The sequence below is a fragment of the Pan troglodytes genome, chromosome 7 (genome assembly GCF_028858775.2).
Source record: "Pan troglodytes isolate AG18354 chromosome 7, NHGRI_mPanTro3-v2.0_pri, whole genome shotgun sequence".
Classification (NCBI taxonomy): Eukaryota; Metazoa; Chordata; class Mammalia; order Primates; family Hominidae; genus Pan; species Pan troglodytes.
In genome coordinates, this window is record NC_072405.2 from 121,011,072 (window position 1) to 121,033,176 (window position 22,105).

Here is a 22,105-nt window from a genome sequence, read left to right on the forward strand (position 1 = left end):
CATCAAGTAAATTCTAGACACTTGTGCCAGGTACCAATGAATACATACTTAGCAATTATTATTGACTAGAGACTGGGATAAATATTTTTGAAAAGCAGATATTTAATTTAAATATAATATTATAATGCAGTATAATAACAAATATTGTTATTTTTCATTTATAAATTATGAAACTAAGGGTCATCAAATAAGTTAATATACTAGAACAAAATGACACTATTTATAAGTGTTAACTTATGCTTTGAAATACTCATTTTTTGGATACTGAGGCTCAATTTATAAAATGCTACTTTGAATATTAAAGAGAAAACATTTAGAAGAGAGGTCCTAGATAAGCCACAGAATTAAAACAATTTTCGTAATAATAAATTGAGAACAGATATAATCATGCTTATAGAAATACAGTTAATGAAGATTTTTTACTTAAATTAAATTTTTAAAAAACAAAAATAATCTCTTAAGGGTATTTTCCAAGAAAAAAGTTTCAAAGCTGTTGTGGGAAATCAGGGACCCCCAAAGGAGGGACTGGCTGAAGTCATGGCAGAAGAACATAAATTGTGAAGATTTCATGGACATTTATCTCTTCCCCAAACAATACTCTTGTGATTTCTTATGCCTGTCTTTACTTTAATCTCTTAATCCCATTATCTTCATAAACTGAGGGTGTATGTCACCTCAGGACCCTGTGATGATTGCGTTAACTGCACAAATTGTTTAAACAATATGAAATCTAGGCACCTAGAAAAAAGAACAGGATAATAGCGATGTTCAGGGAACAAGGGAGATAACCATTAGGTCTGGCTGCCTATGGGCCAGGCAGGACAGCGCCATATTTCTCTTATTACCAAAAACGGGTAAGAGAAATATCGCTGAATTCTTTCCCCAGTAAGGAATATTAATAATTAACAGCCCTGGGAAAAGAATGCATTCCCAGGGTGGGGCCTCTAAAATGGCCACCCTGAGAGTGTCTGCCTTATGCAGATGTAGATAGGGATGAAACAGGCCCTAGTCTCCTGCAGCACCCCCAGGCTTGCTAGGATTAGGAAATTCCAGTCTGGGGAATTCTAGTCAGACCTGTTCTCTGCTCTTGAACCCTGACAATGCGTGCACAGCAGGACATGGAAGTTCATTAGTGATTCTAGTTTCGCCCTGACCTTCTGCCTTGTGATCTTTTGTCGCCCTTGAAGCATGTGATCTCTGTGACCCACACCCTATTTGTGCACTCCCTCCCCTTTGAAAATTGCTAATAAAAACTTGCTGGTTTTACGGCTCAGGGGGCATCACAGAACCTGCTGACATGTGATGTCTCCCCTGGACACCCAGCTTTAAAATTTCTCTCTTTTGTACTCTTTCCCTTTATTTCTCAGACTGGCCAACTCTTAGGGAAAATAGAAAGGGACCCACGTTGAATATCGGGGGCTGAATTTCCCCCATACAAAGCCCAATAACAAATTTCCTTTCCCATCTTTTATCCTGTTTGTTTTTCCATACCAAAGATGTTAAGGTTCTAAATTAAGACGTGGCAGTGGAAATAATTGTCAATAATTTTTAAAAAGTTAAAAATAAAAAGAGAACATTTTTCTTTAGAGAAAAAAATTAAAAAATATGAACATACTATTAGTGATTTAAAGGGGTGGTCAAAAAGCAGATTTTCCTTTTGATAAAGGAAGCCTATTAGGATTAGAGTAATTTAGAGAAACAGAGATTAGTCTGATTTACAGAATCTTAGGAAATTATTACAGATGTCATGTTGCCTTCCAACATTAATAGAATAATGCTAAGGACACCTCCAGTCAAGATACGAACACTTACATTTGTAATCAATTTCCAGTTCTGTTTCCTTAGCTCCCTATCACATTTCATCAAAATACACCAGTTACCATTTTGTTTTAAAGTGGAACATTATCTAGACTTATGAGAAATACAAGATTTCCAATGCAAATTTAATTCACAATTTAACACCTGAGTTATAACCTAAGTCTTTTAACTCCCTAAGTGTAGCAATACTAGGTAACTGGAAAGCTTGGATCCATCTGGAAAGCTTTTGGGAAACAAAGGATGCAATTCCTTGGAAAAGAAAGATTAGGAATAAAAATATAAAGTCATCATTTTTACAGATTAAATTCCTAAATCATTGCTAGAAGCATTGACTTTAAAAAGAAATGGTGCTTTTCTGTACTTTAGGTGAGGAAAGGAGATGTAAAAAAGTTCAGATAATTTTTAAAAGGTGTTAAGCTGTTTGAGAAATTAGATTCAGTACCACTCACATACATAATCTGCAATGCATATTTACTAAATAATTCAAATAGTAAGTCCTATGTAATTTAAGGACCTATTATTTAAGAATTACTGAAAAGAGAGTCAAGAAATAAATACATGCATATATAGTCATATGATCTTTCACGAAGGTGCCAAGAATGCACAATGGGAAAAGAATACCTCTTCAACAAATGGTGCTGAGAAAACTGGATATCTACATGCAAAGAATCAAACTGGACTCCTAATTTACACCATACACAAAATAAACTCGAAATGGATTAAAGTCATAAACATAAATCTCTACAAGAAAAAAGTAGAAGAAAGATCTTTGACTTTGGTTTTTGCAGCAATTTTTTTTTTTTTTTGGAAAAGCACAGGCAGAAAAAAGAAAAAGTAGACTAAGCAGCTTCTGCACAGTAAAGGAAATAATCAACAGAGTGAAAACACAATCTATGGGATGAGAGAAATTATTTGCAACCACTTACCTGGTAAGGAATTAATACCCAAAATATATAAGAAACTTACATTAGGATTCTCCAGAGAGAAAGAACTAATAGAATACATGTATATATGAAAGGGAGTTTATTAAGGAGAATTGACACACAGGATCACAAAGTGAAGTCCCATGATAGGTCACCTGCAAGCTGAGGAGCTAAGAAGCCAGTAGTAGCTCAGTTCGAGTCTCAAAGCCTTAGAAATAGGGAGGCTGACTGTGCAGCCTTCAGTCTGTGGCCAAAGGCCCAAGGGTCCCCAGCGAACCACTGGTGTAAGTCCAAGAGTCCGAAGGCTGAGGAACTTGAAGTCCGATGTTCAAGGGCAGGAAGCATCCAGCACAGGAGACAGAGGAAAGCCAGAAGACTCAGCAAGGTGGCATATTTCACCTTCTTCCACCTGCTCTTTCTAGCCATGCTGGCAGCCAATTGGATGATGCCCACTCACACTGAGGGTGGGTTTTCCTCTGCCAGTCCACTGACTCAAATGTTAATCTTTTCTGGCAACACCCTCAGAGACACACCCAGGAACAATACTTTTCATCTGTCAGTCCAATCAAGTTGACAATATTAACCATCACAAAACTCCTATAATTCAACAGCACACAAAAAACACACAAATAATAAAAAAAAATTTTTTTTTAAATGATTAAAAATTGGGCAAAGAGGCTGGGCATTGTAGCTTATGCCTATATCCCCAGCACTTTGGGAGGAGGAAGCAGGAGGATTGCTTGAATCCAGGAATTCCGGACTGGCCTGAGCAACATAGCGAGATCTCCGCGTCTATTTTCTTTAAAATGAATGAAGGACTTGAATAAATGTTTCTCTGAAGAAGACATTCAAATGGCCACCAGGCCATTAATCAGAGAAATACACATTAAAACCACAATGAGATATCACCTCACTTCTTCTAATCAGAGAAATACACATTAAAACCACAATGAGATATCACCTCACTTCTTCTAGGATGGCTACTGGAAAAAAAAAAAAGATACAAAAAGATGATTGGTGAGGATGTGGAGATATTGGAAATCTTTTACACTTCAGTGGAAATGTAAAATGATGAAGCCACTGCAGTGAACAGCAAGGAGGTTCTTCAATCATTTAAAAATAGAACTTCCATATGATACAGTGATTCCCCTTCTGGGTATATGTCCAAAGAAATAAAACTAAGATCTTAGAAAGATACACACACTCCTATGTTCATTGCAGCATCACTCACAGTAGCCAAGTTATAGAAACAACCCAAATATCCATTACTTATGAATGGATAAAGAAAATGTGGTATATAAGTAAAATAGAATTGGGAAATTCTACCATTTACAATATTATGGATGAACCATTTTGTTAAGTAGCATAAGCCAGTCACAGGAGAACAAATACTGCATGATACACTTACACGTGGTATCTAAAGTAGTCAAATTCTTAGAAGCAGAGAATAGAATGGGGTTGCCAGGTGCAGGAGGAAAGAAAAAATGGGGGGTTGTTGCTCCATGGGTATTAAGTTCCAGTTATGAAAGATGAATAAATTTCAAAGATCTGCTGTACAACATAGTGCCTACAATGAAGTATTGTACTTTAAAAAAATTCTTAAAAGAGTAGATTTCATGTTAAATGATCTTACAAAAAAACCAAAAGGACACAAGGAGACTTTTGAAGATGATGGATATGCTTGTTTTCTTTACTGCAGTGATGATATCAAGGATGTATGCACATGTTCATACTCATGATATTGTACATATTAAACATGTGCAGATTTGTTATATATCAATTATACTTCAATAAATATGTAAAAAGGAATATTGAGAATGAGTTTTTTAGTAATTCTCTTTGTAGAAAATACACTTGAAAATAGATGCATATTGTTTTTGAATATTCTTTTAAATTTAATTATTAAAGCATTCATGGTCAATTAGGCTTTGGTTGATATTGCAAGGCCCCGTGGTTTGCCTCTTAACAGCCATATGATTTTTTCTCAGTTACAACTAAAAGAAGAGAAGCAGCATCTGTGTGCTTTGCGAATTTGTGAAATGTTGACTTTAAGGGATAAGAAGATTTTAGTCATGTCAGTATATTGAGTTGACTGAATAAAAAATATGATATTTATCTGGATATTTCACCTTTACTGTGTTATATGCCCTTAGTGGCTTTGGTCTTTGCTTTTTGTTTTGTTTTAACTAATGCAATAGTATTAGAGAGAGAGAGAGAGAGAGAGAGTCAGAGAAAGAGAGAAAATGAGATAGAGACAGTGATGGAGCATCTAAGTTTGTGGAGAGGTTGTGTGAGACGTTGTTTTTCTAAAGCCATAACTATAGTTGGATGTTGGGAGTAGAATCAAACATTGTAATATGTCCTTCTTGATCCTGATAACGATGGGAAGCAAATAATTGAGGGATGTGAGAAGAAAATTAGAAAAAGTCAAGGTTCTCAATAAACAGAAAACGTTTGTGAAATCTTAACAGTTATATTTCTTTCAAAAAATTAAACCTTAAGTATACATTCATGTGGTATAAAATTCTAAACCTAAAAGTAACAGTGAGTATGTCAAATTTGGTAAATTATTTTTTGAAACAATTGTGTAGAATCTATGATTTCACTATGTCACTTTAATTTGTAAATGTCTTATGTGTTAATAAAAAAATCCTTTTGAACTTATTTCCATAATAATGAGATCCATCACTTTCTCTTATCATAGTATGTAAATTGCATTGTATCCTTATTGTCATAAACTTCTCTAGTCTCACCTTCCTTCTCTGCTTATAAAATATAAAATTGGATTCCTTTATATTAAAAATAAATTTTATTGACCTTAAATAGTGAATATTAATCATTTGTGTGCGGCTCTTGGCATCCAAAATTTAAGCTCCAGTGAAGTGAGTTACACTGTCATGGCATTATTAATTAGTCCATTCTCTCGCTCATTATTTATCATGGCCCAAAGCTGTTTTGATCCTCAACTATTCTACCATAGCTGAATAGTTTGGCTAATTTGGGCATGAACTAAACACCTGAAAATGGTTTGCATTTGTTTCTGAAAGAGAAAAGAGATTCGACTTTAATACATTTTTTTCTGAATAGTCTCATATTTAAAGAACAAGAATACATTTGGTTGATTCATGTCTTTGCTCCAGTTCTCTAAGCACTATTTAGAGCTATTTTAGTTAGAAGAGATACCCCTTCATTATAGTACGTCTTTATGTGTCTATTTTATTTTCCATTTATCAAAAAAAGGGTATGGAATGGATGATATTTAAGGTGTTTTGAACCCCCAATGTTCTATGATTACAGCAATCTCAAAATATATACTTTTATCCTACGACATTAACCAATCTGTGGACAAAAAAAGGAAGCAAAAATGACATTTTGTATTGCTATAGAAAGCTCCAGGTATATATTTCACCCACAATAAAATCTTATACTAAATTTATTAACACTCAGGAAAATAGTCTGTGTTGTTAATTATTGTAGGTTCTGTGTGACAAAAATAAAATATTTTGCTGCAAGACAGTTTCCAATTACAGTTTTCTTATTGTTCAACAGCTGACAAAAATCCAAGCTCTAGAAAATCATATCGACAACAAATACAAACCAATCTTGTGTGTGTGTTGAGCTTACAGGGTCCAAAGATATATGAAATTACAGTCTAACTCCTTTCAGAACCTGTTCTTTTTTTTTGAGATGGAGTCTTGCTCTGTGGCCCAGGCTGGAGTGCAGGGGCAAGATCTCGGCTCACTGCAAGCTCTGCCTCCCAGCAGAACCTGTTCTTTTTAGCATTAACCATTTTCCTAATTCCAGCTCTTTCTCAAAAGAAAACAATTTACCTATGTTTTATACTAAGGGGGAAGGAAGAAACATTATGATATAGGATGGGTTCCAAAATATTTTTATTGCAACATTTGACTTGAAACAGTTCTTCCCCTTTTTTTCTCTCAAACACATAGCATATTTTTAGATATCACTTATGATGACTGATTAATGATCTAGGCTTCACTAAAAATATTACTTGGTTTCTACATATCCAGCAACAAAAGATTGGTACACAAATACTAATAAATTATTGATTTTATGTATGATATAGTGCATGATTTCTCAACATGGACTTTATTTTAGAACTACCTAAATAGATTTAAACTTAAAATACTGATTTTTACTATATAACAAGACTAAATTAGGAACTCTGGGGGAGTAGTGCTTAGTATCCCAACATAGAGCCTGATTTCAGAACCATTAAACTAAAATAAAGGTGTGAAACTTTCTAATGTAATTTAAGTTATTTCACCAATCTTTTTTAATAGATAAAGAGATGCAGTTGGCAGCCTGTAACATAGCTTACTCATGAAGCTACTATAAGACTTAAAACGCAATGTGTAAAATAAATGTTTTTCCAATTGCAATGCAAGACAACCTAAGAAGGTAATAACTGTAATTCACTTATTGAAATGCGTTTGAACAAATTGTTATATTTTAACTGATTAACTGTGGATATCACAATCAAAACCACAACCTCTATTAGCGTTAAACTTGTAAAATGTGGTATTTTTATCAATTACTTCTTAAATTCCTATTAGCTTGGTCTCTGTGATCCCATTAGCTTGGTCTTTCTCTTCCCCAATTTCTTGAAACTAATCTGATGGTAACATCTAGACAGAAATATTATTATAAACTGACATTATGAGCTAGTATTATGGTTAAGTCATATTACTCTCCCATTGAAGGAAAACAACCTCACAGTTGTTCAAAGGCATGAAACACACAAAATGCCACATATCCCTCTTTTATCTGTAACAGCTGTTTTCTCCCTATCTTTCATTTCCTAGGTGAGGACTAAAAAAAGTTTGTGTGTACAATATATTTCAATAAATAATTGATATTATAAATTATTCTAATTAAAAATTAATTAGATTTAACTTCTCTTAGTGTCCTTTAGCCATACCCATCATGACAGCATTTTTCATCACCTCTGTCTTTAGTCTCAACCTATTTTTAGGATTCTTTAAACTCCACTCTAAATATCAGAATACTTTTTTTCTCTTATAACCTTTCTTCTCCTCTGTCTCAGGCTCCTGAAACACATATTATATGTTTATTTGAGGTTGAATTATAAATTCTCAAGATTAAAATAAATTCTCCCGTGGCATGCCTTTCCTTACTGAAATAGCCTTCTACCCCAAGTAACATTCTAGTTAAAAGAACTTATATTTGTCTTACTTTTAAAATATCATAGATACATGAGAATAAATAACTACTAATTTGACATACATCTCCAATTTCACCCAAATTAATTCTTCCTAGGGGAAAAATAGTCCATCACCTTAACTAAGTAAAGCCCTTTCACATTTGCATTGATTGTCTGAAATAAATTTTTGAATGTTACAGATATACAGCTGAATCCTACTTTTCAGTATTGAATGTTTGAGAATATTCAAATCTATTCTAATAAATAGACAGTAAAATAAACAAATGCTATGAAGTTGATTTACTCAGCAGTAGCTGAGATGTGCCAAATTGCTACTCTTTGGGAATATTTTCTAAGGGAAGTTTTATTTTGGTGCTGGAAATGTTACACCAAATGTCAGCCATGCAACTGTGAAAAGTGGTTGTTCACTTTACTGGGGATTTTACTATTAATAGTATACATTTTGAAACTTGTAGGGGAAAAAAATTAAAGATGGAGCAGAATCAAGTTTTGAAAAAAATCAATGTTATGGAGTTCTGAAAGGAATAAAGTGGACAGCAATAAATTTTTTGTTCTAGTATTCAGTTTTCTAGGTGTAATATCTTTAACTCCTCCATATTATAACTATAGGATCTGCATTTCCAAAGGTAGAAATCATATTCAAGCTGAGCTCACTATTATTTTCGCTCAGGATTTTTATTTCTACTTAAACAAAGAAAGAAAAAATGTTTCTCATGTTGAACGCTTACAATGTATAGGCAGTCACGTTTCCTGCTTTGTGAACCAGAGAAATAACAGAGCATCTAGAAAAAGAGAAACTCTTGAAAGAACACATAAATATGCACTGAAAGTTCTGATGGCTTGAATGGATCAATGTCATTTGAGTTATTTTACTTTTTGTTTGAACATGGTTATATCTTAATGACTCATGATAATTTTAAAACAACTTTTTGAAAAATAAGTTTGAATTAGATGTGTATCACTTGCAACCAAATATCTTAATTACTAAAGGAGAGTTATAGTTTTAATATTTTTGGATTAATATTCTGCTGGCTATTACGGTCTTTGAATGAAAGACCATATGTATTTTATTACATAAAAATACACATTGAAACTTTTTAAGGAGCCAACATTTTTATTAGAAAATAAAGACATGAGTTGATCCTAATTTTTTAAGGAAGACAATCACATTCAAAATCTCTATATAATCGCTTTGGTAGAGCAAATGGGAACTGATCAGATTGGCATATATGATAGGAGGATGTGTATAGTAACTTCACATAACACTAATGTGTGTAAGATATTTTCACATATTCTATGACAATTTAATTATTCCAAAAACCTTGAGCTATTCTTTATTCCATTTTACAGTTAAGATAACTAAGTCCCTAAAACATTAATTATGCCAGCATTGAAAACCTAACATGAGACAAAAATCAAATTTTAAGTAAATGAATTAGCATTAAATCACTGACTTTTTCATAATCATAATAATTTTAACCAATTATAGAATATAATGACAGATCTCAATGTGTAATAGAGGAATAAGATATGAGTATAAAAAGGAAAGTGCACAATATAATAAAATACTTGGCTAATAATAATGTTTATTATTGTTATCTATCATTCATTCAATATAAACGATATACAAAGCACACCGCTAAGTGTTTTACATTAATTAACTCATTTAATCATAAAACAACTGTATCATCTCAGCTTTACATATGGAGAAACCAATATTTAGAAATATTAAATACTGTACCAAATGTTTACCCTAAAATAGAGGATTTGAAATTTAATCACGTTTCTAATGTATTAACCTGAGAACTAAACCAAAATTACATGTAAAAAAGCAAAATATATGTATTAATGCCTGTGATGCAATGTGAGGATAACAACCTATATGTCATAAAGACAGATGCAAATACATAAACTAAACGTAGCTGGTTCATATTTGCATGCACTGAACTAAGTATTTAAATGCATGATTGCAGGTAATTCTCATAACTACCAATACTGTACTTACATAAGTACTGTTAGGAGTACTATTTTACAGATGAATAAACTGCATTTAAAGGAGATTAAATAATTTACTCATGATTACATATAGCAGATAAAAAAACATTTAAATCTAGAATTTCAGACTTTAGAAACTAACTGATCTGTGCAAGAAAAATACTGAATAGCATCCTATAATATGGCAGAATTTAGATTTATTCTAATGACTTTCTTTGAAATACTGATTAAGAGAAATGTGAAAGTCATATATAAGATTTAATAGAATTGCTATTGTGAAACTCAGTAATTTTCATTTATATATTTATTAATTAAACCAATATTATCTAAGTACCAACTATCTTTCAGACATTAATCTTGGTATTGGGATTATAAGTGATAAAAAGAGGGACAAGGTCTCTGCCTACATGGAATTGATATTCTACTATGGGAAAATCAATAATAAAGGAGAAACTGTAAAAAAAATTACATTCAGTTATTAATAACAAAGCAAGAAGAATTTATAATTCATATAATTTATAATAACAAAGCAAGAAGAATAATAACTGTTGCCTAAGAATTTAGGCAACAGTTATTAATCATTTGGAATACAAAATAGAAGTGGAAAAAATTACAGAATAATTTAGATATAGACATTGAAAAGGACGTTTTTACAGATCAATTTTGGTGGTAAAGTAAGGTGTTTATCAAGGATTTCCTACTTCCTACACTTTTATCTGTACTTAATATTTACAAATCAACATACTGATACTTTTGATTGTTTTAACTCATTTGTTATCTGAAAATAGTTGCTATTGTTGAATCCACAAGCTAATTCTTTCCATTTGAAAAACAGAGGTAGAATAGGCTTAATATATAATGTAACTGAGAATGGATAACATTTCAGGTCAAAAATTAACCTTGTAAGGAAAACATCAATAAATTATCCTGAAGCTGAAAATATAAAGGCGGAACTTCCATTGTCCCTATCAGCAGTTTGTGTAATACAAAGTATTACATGAAGTAAGCCTTGCACATTGGTTTTGTCTATCAAACTGTATTCTTTTGAAATATTTTGTTTTTCTTGTGAAATTGAGTGAATATGAGACATCAATAAATGTATCTCAGTAAATGTATCTCTGTAGACCAGGAGACTGCATGAATTACTTGTTAAAAATAAGCAAGTGTTTGTATGTTTTTATTTTTTTAAATATAGAAAGTTAATTTCACAATTTAATAACATTTTCTCACAAATATTAATGTAAGCTTACAACCTTGGCTTTTGATAGAGATCGTGAATCATATTATTAACACTGCCTTAATATTGTCAAAAAATCAAATAGTAAATATATTTAGACAATAAAAGTTCAGAAAACAAATGTTAAGGACAAGGACAGTTTTTAAAACAAACGAACACTTTCTGAATATTCTGAAAGCAATTTGTTAGTATGCTTTATACTTCGCCACAATTGGAAACCTGTAGATTGCTGCAGGAAATAAATTGAACATACAAAGAGCTATTATATGCTTTGTAAAGTTGTTTACTACAGTTTGATTTAGCTCAGGTGTCTCTCTAATTATAAGATATTATTGACATTCACAGTATTCAATATCTTTCAGTATGCTCTTTCAATGAGATAGGACACTCATTCAAGATTAGTAAGCTAAGTTGCAAATGTTCTCAGTGAATTAAGACTTTTAAGATATGCTCATTTACTAGTCCATTATTTGATTACTTGAGGTGCTTCTCCTCCCAAACAGCATATTAAGCAGAAGAATATTGTTAAATATATGAAAATACGAAACTTTAATCATTGTATATGAAGGGAAAAAGACATGAACTTCCTATCTCATTGATTCTAATACATTTAATATCTACGAAGTGGGGGTGCATATTATAATTGCTGCTGACTAGGCAGTAGGACTAGCATTTACCATAGTTTTCATTGTCTTTATGCTCACACTCAAGCTTGCGAATCATTGTGAGCTGCTGTTTGTAAGATAATCCTGAAGATAACAACACAGCCACACTTTGAGAAATGTTGCATCACCAACATTACTGATGACGTTGAAGGCAACATACTGAGAAACAATATTAATATCCATTACATGAATTGAAAGGTAACTCAGAGAGGTTGGGCTCTCAATATGCAGAAGACCTAGGAAGACCTTAATTACCTGTTTTACATACATCCCAGAGTGACACATAATAATTTCTTAAAACAAGTCTAAAAAGTCTAAAATAAAATTTCACATGGTAAGAGAACAGTGTTTTGTATTTTACTGATGGTGTTTTAAAAAGTTTATTTGGTGCTATATACTATTATAGTGTGTTTTATGATTGCTTGTGTATTAGATAGAAGGAAATATGATATTTGATGTAATAAAGTTTTCTTCCTTCTTTCTTTCCTTTCCTCCATCTGGCAGAGCATATAGCCATGTAAATACAAACTCCGGTATTAACTTAAAAACACACCAGAAAACTCCATCAATATTTCCTTCTCGGTTAATTTATTTCATCATATTTATTCGTTATATCACACTCCTGTTGGAAGAATAGTATTTTAGTTCTACTCTATGGACTGTGATCAAATACAGAATCAGTCTTTGTTCAATTTTTAAAACAGTAAAAAAAAAATCAGAAAAATAGAAACATTTGCTTTTGAAGTTTATTTCAGTTTTTATGCATATATTTACTTTTAAAATTAGTTTCTATAATTTAATATAAAATTATTATTGCAGAGGTAAAGATAAATTTAATTCTCTAATTAAATTTTACAGAATAGTCATACTTTTATCTCTGAGTAATCTGCTTTTTCCCTTCCTATTTTCTTATATTTAATTAGATATTTAAAATTTTTTTGAAATAACTAGAAGGACAAAAGCAAGGGAAATACTAGCATTCTGAATTATTTAATTATGAAAGGTAATATAGATTATGGTGTCACTCTTATGAAAATTCAAACATGGTCGAGAGCAGTGGTTCACACCTGTAATCCCAGCACTTTGCGAGGCTGAGGCAGAGGGATCATGAGGTCAAGAGCTGGAGACCATCCTGGCCAACATGGTGAAACCCCGTCTCTACTAAAATTATAAAAATTAGCTGCGTGTGGTGGTGCATACCTGTAGTTCCAGCTACTTGGGAGGCTGAGGCAGGAGAATCGCTTGAACCCAGGAGGCGGAGGTTGCAGTGGGCCGAGATGGCGCCACCGCACTCCAGCCTGGCAACAGATCCAGACTCTGTTTAAAAAACAAACAAACAAAAAAACAAACAAAAAAAACCACTAACAACAATAATGTCAGATGCTGTTATTGCTCATAACTCAGATGTTTACTATTTCTGAATCTACAATGTCTGAGAGAGTGAGATAATAACACTTTGTGGTTTTTAAAACTCTTTTTAATAATATTTTGATCCTCTTCCAGTGTAAGGCTTTATTCTGGGGTAATCATTCATGAAAATTTTGTTTTTGCCCCAGGCATATTCCATAAAAAGCAAATCAACAATAACAACTATCAATCAAATCCATTGGGCGAGCAAGATACCAAACCAAGCTTTAAAAAACAGAATATTTTCTCGCATGCATATAGGACTTTATAGCACTCTCACATCCCTTTCAGCATATAATAAGTATAAAGCTACACATTGTAGTTCATTTATTTGATGGAGGAATTTTTTTTCCCTATTTGACACTTAGAACAAATCACATTAATGATTTCACTGACTTAACTGACTTCTTAGTTGCATGTGGGTTCAGGGAAGGATAAGATCCTACTGGCTGCTTAACATGGTTTTGGGAACTAAATTTTGTTGAGGCATGCTCACATTCTTATTTGTGCTTTGTGTAATTAAAAAATACAGAGTTAAATTCACTACAATTATCAACATTAGACTGAGGAACTAACTCAAACGAAAACTGCCAGAAGTTTTCTTGGCCTCAAATAAGAAAAATATTGGTTAATATCCCAAGTTTCTTTGCCTGTTACCAATTTAGGTAACAGACAAGCTGTGTAAATGTATAAATATTAATGCATAATACAAATATTACTTTATATCTGGTTATTTTATTTTTAGAATATACTATATCAGGCCTTAGGTCAGTGTCTAATTGGCTAAGGATTTGCGAATACCAGTGTGACCTTATTAAATCTGAACATGAGAAATTAGGAGAGATTTCAGAAGGTAAGAAACCAAAAAGAAAATGTCTTCTGTGAAAATATTCTCCAAAACAGGGCATTCTTTTTTTTTTTAAATAATACTCATTAACAATGAAAGTAACTTCTCAGAGTTCTAAGCAAGATGATATTGTGAGCAGAGGCATTTGGCTATTCTTAATTTCCACTGAAACACACAACTGGGGAAACATTTATGGGTTTATGTATATCTATGCCTGAAATGAAGGCTCTGTATGTTCCATACATGTGATACTATAAGAAGAAATTTCTTCTAATATTTGGTACACTGACAATGGTGTTAAATTTTTGTAAAGTGTTAAATCTCACCCCCCTCTTCCGCGATAACTTCCTGCTTACACCATCGTCGAGAGAGCAATGGATCTTAATAATGAATAAAGAAAATCTTAGCAGACATGTGTTGGCACCCTTAGAAGCTAAGGGTTCCTTATCCCATTAGCTGTATCAATCACAAGAGATAGTTTTATGGAAATTAGATTATTTATTTTAACAGCGTTGATGCTACATGTGATAACTCTCTACAGCTTCATCTTCTGATCCAACACAAGTCCTATGATTCTAGGTGCCTAATTCTTAAATTTTATTTATTTGTTTGGAGGCAAAATCTCACTATGTTGCCCAGGATAGACTTGGCTCCAGTGATCATCCTACTTCAGCCTTAGGCTTTGGATAGCTGGGACTATAGGCACGTGCCATTGCACCTAGCTTCCAGATACCCAAATTTTAAATATTAATGCCATATACCCATGTTTCATTGATCACACATCTTCAAAATTTTTAACAAAAAACATTTCAGTCTCTTCATAAGTCATTATTAGAAAGTTGCAAATATATTAATTATTTTAAGAAAAAATATATGCCATAATTAAAAAGAATGAGAACACTCCAAAGCAGCAATTTTCAAACTTTTGGCCTCAGCAACATTGTATACTCTTAAAAACTATCAAGAACCTCAAAGAATATTTTTATGTGGATTATGTGCATTACTATTTACAATATTAGATATGAAAACTAAGAAATTTAAAATATTTATTAACATAAATGTCTCACATTTTATGGAAAACAATTGTATTTTTCCAAGAATTAGAGAAAAGGGTGAGAGGCTCATTTAAATTTTTGCAAATCTCCTTAATACCTGGCTTAAGAGACGACAGCTGAATTCTAATCTTTTTCTGCATTTTTAAATGTGTGGTGATAATATATTTCATATAGCCTCTGGCAAACTTCACTGTACTCTAGTCAATGAATGAGAGTGAAAAAGCCAAATGAATTTTTTATATTATTAAGAGAATAGTTTTGACTTCACAGTACCTTTAAAGCCCTCAGCGTTTCCCAGGAGTCAGGATGCTACACTTTGAGAAACATTGTTTAAAAAAATTTATTACAAGAAATTCTATCATCTGAACAGATTTTTCTTAAGAAATAAATTATGTGCTCAGATGTGCCCTATTCATGTTTTCAATAAACTTCCAAGTGATTATAAAACATGAGCAAGCAGCTTTGGACAAGAACCAGCTGAGATGAGAAATTATATTAAATCAGGATAAGAGAAAGAAAATGTAGTGTGCACATTGCAAAAATAAGTAAATTAAGAGATACAGTAAAATGATCTCAGAAATAGGGAAAAATTAAGAAACTATTAGGAAAAAATATGACAGATATTGAATCCAAGAGCTAACATAAAAATTAGAGAAATCCTTTAAAGAGAAAATAGAATACAGAGAAAATTAGCATGATCAAAATTTCATGGATTAAAACATTTAGGTTCTAATGAAGCATATTAGTTAGCAAATTAGGAAAGCATGTATTCTAGGAAGATACAGTGTTATTAGAGCAGACTTAGATATACTCCAGCAAAAATTACAAATTTAGTCAATGAACACAGAATTTATCCAGCAGTACCCATGAGGCAGATCCTATTGCAGTCACTGAAGGAAATCTAACTATGAAGCAAAATAAAAAGTCATGATACTGACAATGTAACAAAAATATATGATTAAGTATCTGCCTTAATAAATTAATTACAACAAAAATAACAACATTTTATATCAATAATAATTAACACGGATTTAAAATAAAACTGTAAACAAAGGGTATAAGCAAAAATACAGATGCACATATATGTGTGTGTTTACTATATAATTTCTAGCAAAATTCATTAAATTTGTTAAAAATCTTTACTATTAAGAATGAGATTGCTGCCCAAAGCAATTTATAGGATTCAATGCTATTCCTGTCAACCTACCGAGGACATTCTTCACAGAACTAGGAAAAACTATTTTAAAATTCATATGGAACCAAAAAAGAGCCCAAATAGCCAAGGCAATCCTAAGCAAAAAGAACAAAGCTGGAGGAATCATGCTACATGACTTCAAACTATACTACAGAGCTAGAGTAACCAAAACAGCATGATACTGGTACAAAAATAGGCACATAGACTAAAGGGACAGAATAGAGGACCCAGAAACAAGGCTGCACACCTAATACTATCTGTTCTTCAACAAAGCTGACAAAAGCAAGCAATGGGAAATAGACTCCCTATTTAATGAATAGTGCTGGGATAACTGCCTAGCCATGTGCAGAAGATTGAAGCTGGACCCCTTCTTTACATTATATACAAATATCAACTCGAGGTGGATTAAAGACTTAAATATTAAACCCCTAACTATAAAAACCATAGAAGACGACTGAGGAATACCATTCTGGACATAAGAAGGGGCAAAGATTTCATGACAAAGACACCAAAAACAATTACTATAAAAGCAAAAATTGACAAATGGAATATAATTAAACTAAAAAGCTTCTGCACAGCAAAAGAAACTATCCACAGATTAAACAGACAACCTACAGAATGGAAGAAAATATTTGCAAACTATGCATCTGACAAAGGTCTATCCAGCCTCTATAGGGAACTTAAAAAAAACATACAAGAGAAAAACGAACAACCACATTATAAAGTGGACAAAGAACATGAACAGACACTTTTCAAAAGAAGACATACATGTGGCCAACAAGCATATGAAATAAAGCTCAACATCAATAATTATTAGAGAAAAGCAAATTAAAACCACAATGAGATATCATCTCACACTAGTCAAAATGGCTATTATTAAAAAGTCAAGCCTGGCCAACATGGTGAAATCCCATCTCTACTAAAAATACAAAAATTAGCCCAGCATGGTGGTGGACACCTGTAATCCCAGTTACTTGGCTGGCTGAGGCAGGAGAATTTCTTGAACCCTGGAGGCAGAGGTTTGCAGTGAACTGAGATTGCGCTATTGTACTCCAGCCTGGGTGACAGAGCAAGACTCTGTCTCCAGAAAATAAAATAAAATGAAATAAAATAAGATAAAATAAAATAAAATAAAAGTCAAAAAATAACAGATGGTGACAAGGTTGTCGAGAAAAGGGAACTCTTATACGCCGTTGATGAGAGCGTAAATTAGTTCAACCATTGTGGAAAGCAGTATGGAGAGTTCTCAAAGAGCTAAAAGCAGAACAACCATTTGACCCTGAAGTATTATTACTGAATATATACCCACAGAAATATAAATCATTCTACTATAAAGTCACATGAATGCTAATGTTCATTGCCGCACTATTCACAATAGCAAAGACATAAAATCAACCTAAATGCTCATCAATGACAGATTGGATAAAGAAAATATGGTAGATACACATCATGGAACACTATGCAGCTATAAAAAAAAAATCATGTCTTTTGCAGGAACGTGGTTGGAGGTGGAGGCTATTATTCTTAGCAAACTAACACAGGAACAGAAAATCAAATAACACATTTTCACACTTACAAGTGTGAGTTAAAAAATAAAAACTCATAAACAAACAAGGGAACAGACACTGAGGTCTACTGGAGGGTAGAAAGTGAGAGGAGGGCGAGGAGAAGAAAAAGTAACTTTTGGATCCCAGGATTAATACCTGGTTGAAGAAATAATCTGTACAACGAACCCCCATGACACAAGTTTACCTATGTTACAAACCTGCACATGTACCCTTGAACCTAAAATAAAAGTTACAAAAAAAATGTATAATGAGATGCCGGGCACATCCCAGCACTTTCAGAGAGCAAAGCAGGAGGATCACTTAAGCCCAGGAGGTCGAGACCAGTCTCAGCAACATAGTGAGACCCCATCTCAATAAAGGAATAAAAATCTATTTTTTAGAAAATGAGAGCTAGCTAGCACCCTACAGAGAGGAAGATGAAGAATAAAAAAGTCATAGATATGTATTTTCATTTATTATTTTATTTTAAATTTTTATAAGTGTATAATAGTTGTAAATATTTATGGGGTATATGTGATACTTGAACAGAAGTATATAAGGTGTGATGATTAAATCATGACAATTAGGATATTCAGCATTTCAAACATTTATTTGTGTTGGGAACATTTCAAATTTACTCCTTTAGTTATTTTGAAATATACAATAAATTATTGTTAACTATAGTCAACCTACTGTGCTAACGAACACTAGATCTTAAAGAGGGTCAGTTCATGGGCACAAAAATACAGATAAAATATGTTTTTAAAAATAAACTAAAGAAGTTAGAATAGGGTAGCCACAGGCCGGGCACAGTGGCTCACGCCTGTAATCCCAGCACTTTGGGAGGCCGAGGCGGGCAGATTACGAGGTCAGGAGATCGAGACCATCCTGGCTAACACGGTGAAACCCTGTCTCTACTAAAAATACAAAACATTAGCCGGGCGTGGTGGCGGGCGCCTGTAGTCCCAGCTACTCGGGAGGCTGAGGCAGGAGAATGGCATGAACCCGGGAGGCGGAGTTTGCAGTGAGCCGAGATGGCCCCACTGCACTCCAGCCTGGGCGACAGAGCGAGACTCCATCTCAAAAAAAAAAGAAAAAAGAAAAAAGAAAAGTGTCGCCACAAACTTGAGAGAATCATTGGAAATTATTGAATGCAAAAGCATTCAAATTTATTTGTCTTTTCTTAGTGTTATCCTTAGGCAGTTTATTAAAAAACATATTAAATGCAGCAAGGTAAAAGTGATGGCAAATTATAAGGAAACGAGAGTTACTTTGTAAAGTCATGGGCAAGATCGTTTATATAAATGCTTTCCATGAAAGATCGTCAGCTTCCCAATGTGGAAATGAGAATTAAGTGTTACTGTGACTGGTTTATAGGATCATGTGAGGTCCTCAGAAAACAAAATTATTTTTTCAGTGGAGATAACTTTTCCTACAAGGAAACAATAAATTCTACAATATCCTTATAGGCTATGTGGCTATGGTATTTCTTTCTCTTTTTCTTTTTTTAAATTTTCCTCAGGAAAGGCTCATTAAATTAAAAGTTTATTTAATTCATTTGTTCAATCTACAAATAGTTATCGAGCTCCTACTACCTGCGAGGCCCTCTTCTAGGCCTGTAGATATATTGGTGAACAATGTGACCACAATACTATTTTCGTTGGTCTGCAATTTAATGGGAGTGTGAAGGTACTCAGAGAACAAATTAACAATTAAATATTATGTGGTAAAAAGTGCTTTTATAATGAAAAAAAGCACTATAAGGATCACAAAGAATAATAGGAACGGGAGAAAATGCTCTTTTAATAGAGTCGTTAGGGAAACCTCTCCAATTACATGTTCCTAACATGACGACTGAGCAGAGACCAGAAAGATGTGGCAGCTATTGTTTGTTATAAAACAAAACTCAGCTCTCTCAATGGTTAATATGAGTGCATCCCTTAGAAATGATTCTGTTCTTGGTGTTATGTTCAAATGTTTTTATGAATCTCCCGGGCAAAGGAAGACTCAATTACGGTGTTTACATGCTATATTTTACAGAGAAATAAGCACTCTTCTTTTGAAGGAAAGTCAATTGTCCTTTTATTTTGGTGAAAGCATCTCAACATTGCTGACTATCTGAAAGTGTGAAACCTCTATATCTTTGAAAAATAATTAAACTTCTCATTAAAAAAAGTTACTAATGGAAAACAGTTGTGTTATAATACCAACCGCTAGGGTATTTCCAAACAAAGTTTGATACATGTGCAAAAGAGGATGTTATATAACCATTAAAAACAATTTTCAAATACTACTATTAATGATAATAACATTAAGTGCTAGTTACTAACTGTATATAAATTAATTTTATAGAAAAATAGTTATGATATAATCTTAAGTGAAAAGAAAGACTACAAAAGTATAGAAAAGAATATCAATTTTAACTTTTAAATATCAATAGGATACATACATATTCTTATAGAAGAAAACACCACAAAATTTGGAAACTATTTACTAATAACTGTCTGATGGTTATTTAAAGCTTTTACTTATATGTTTAAAAATTCCCCCTACTTCATATTCTTAGATTACACTATTTATATAAGCAAAGCATTAAAACATTTTGTGGAGCTATTGGACTTTTTAATATTACTTTTGGGTATATGAAATGGTACAACCAATTTGAAAAATAGTTTGGCAGTTTCTTATAAACTTTAAAGAAAACTTACCATAATATTCAGCAATTGAACTCTAAGGTAATTGCCCCAAATAAATAAAAACATATTTTCACAGAAAGTTTTGTACAGAAATGTTTTAACAGCTTAATTTATAATAGCTCCACATTAGAAGCAACTCAAATGTTTATCAAAAGTGAATGGAATAACATGTGTGGTATATTAATGAGAAATCTGTCAGCAATAAAAATAAATGATACAACAACATAGAAGAATCAGGAAAAATATAGTGAAGAATATAAGTTTAAAAATTACTGTGTGATTATGTTTGTATGAAAATTCATGTCAGGCAAACTTAGTCAATACTGATAGAAAGTAGATTAGTAGTTCCCTGGGCCTGGGTGTGAGGATGCACTATCAAAGGGAAAAAGGGTGTTTGGGGAGTGATTCAGGAGGTGGTTACTAGGGTCCTAACTCATCACACTGTACACTCATTATGGACTTAATTTTTTATAAATTATACCTTAATAAAATTGATTTCAAGAGAAAAAAAGGCTAGCCTAACAATAGCGCCAGTATAGTGGGTTGAATGGTGTCCAAAAAATTTGTTCCCAACCTGGGACCTCAGATTGTGACTGTATTTGGAAATAGGGCCTTTGAGATGTAGTTAGTTATAGATTTCAAGATGAGGTCATAGTGGATTAGGGTGTGCCCCAGATTCAATGACTCCTGTTATTATAAGAAGAAGAGAAGACCTACACAGAAGAGGAGATGTGAAGATGGAGGTAGAGATTGGATTGATTCATCATCTACACCCCAAGGTAGGCCAAGGATTGCCAGGAGCCAGCTGAAGCTAGAAGAAGCATGGAAGGATTCTTCTCTACATCCTTCAGCAGAAACGTTGTCTTACTAAAACCTTGATTTCAGACTTCTAGCCTCCAAAAATGAGGCAGAATTTTTTTTGTTGGTTTTAAGCCACCCTGGTTGTAACTTTTTATAGAAGCCCTAGGAAAAGTAATATACCAAGCAATAACAAGTTATGATTCAACATGGACAGATGTACAACGCTTAATCCACTGCTTCAATATTTTGCATTACTACAGTGTGTTTTCAAAATACCTCCAAAAGAAGATGCTTGCTTTACTTATCAAAATCATACAATTTTTGGATTTGCAAGAGATGAAAACTCAATTCACCACAACATCTCTCTACATTGTACCAAAAATGCAAAATTTTGTGGGGAGAAAGAATAGACATTTGAGTTTCAATAACATATAGATATATAGTAACACAAAGTTTTAACAATACACAGATAACAAAGTTGTGGCACAGAAAAGTGCAGTGGTTGGATGTATTTACATAGTTAATTAGTGACAATATGGGAAAAATCAAATGCCTTCCTCTCTGAATGTGGTGCTCACTCTGATTCACTTGGTTGAAAATAAATGTAATTTGTGAGTATTTTAATTCATTTTATTTAAAAGATAGAGAACTTTCAAAAGATTATATAAGGATTTCTATAATTATCTTTGCATGGAAATGTGCAAGAGGTACAC